General features: G+C 42.4%; 1 protein-coding gene across 1 annotated transcript in view; it reads left to right on the top strand.

Annotated features, from left to right (window-relative positions):
* The window catches only part of LOC127749671 (uncharacterized), a 12,316-nt gene that overhangs the window by 1,586 nt on the left and 10,225 nt on the right, over positions 1 to 505 (top strand). The gene's annotated exons all lie outside the window — the stretch shown is intronic.

Below are 505 nucleotides of genomic sequence, written 5' to 3'. Positions count from 1 at the left end.
GCCTTCCATCGGCACAGCAGACCGTTTCTGCGCAAGCGCGGAGGGTTTGCGCTTGTCCGTTCCGTCCGTCCGTCTGCATAACCACGCATAACCACTAGAGGGTAGCGTAAAAAAAGGATTTGAGATATTGAAATGGCGGGTATGCGGAAAAGTTGTCTTTTTAGCTGTAGAATCCAGTGCAATTTTTATTTTGAGATCGGACAATATTTTCCGATCGCGCAACGAACTCTAAGTTATGCATTAGCTCTTATGGGGGAAATCATCAAAAACCATGAAAAAAAGAGGATCAAAAATTTAGGCTTTGTACGTGATGTTTTTTGAAAATCTGTTTTCAGAAATGCAATCTACGCCTAAAACGGCATTCGGTGATGTATCACACATGATATTGCAACCCATGGTTTAGGCGGTGAAGGCTGCATAATTTGATGACTTTTGTGCAATTTGATGCAATTTGGGCTTAAAATGATACCTGGCCGGCACTGAACCGCTCACTATAATATCAAGT

This window comes from Frankliniella occidentalis, unplaced genomic scaffold (genome assembly GCF_000697945.3).
Source record: "Frankliniella occidentalis isolate FOCC.00 unplaced genomic scaffold, Focc_3.1 Scaffold76, whole genome shotgun sequence".
Classification (NCBI taxonomy): domain Eukaryota; kingdom Metazoa; phylum Arthropoda; class Insecta; order Thysanoptera; family Thripidae; genus Frankliniella; species Frankliniella occidentalis.
This window is presented reverse-complemented; position numbering and strand designations above follow the sequence as displayed.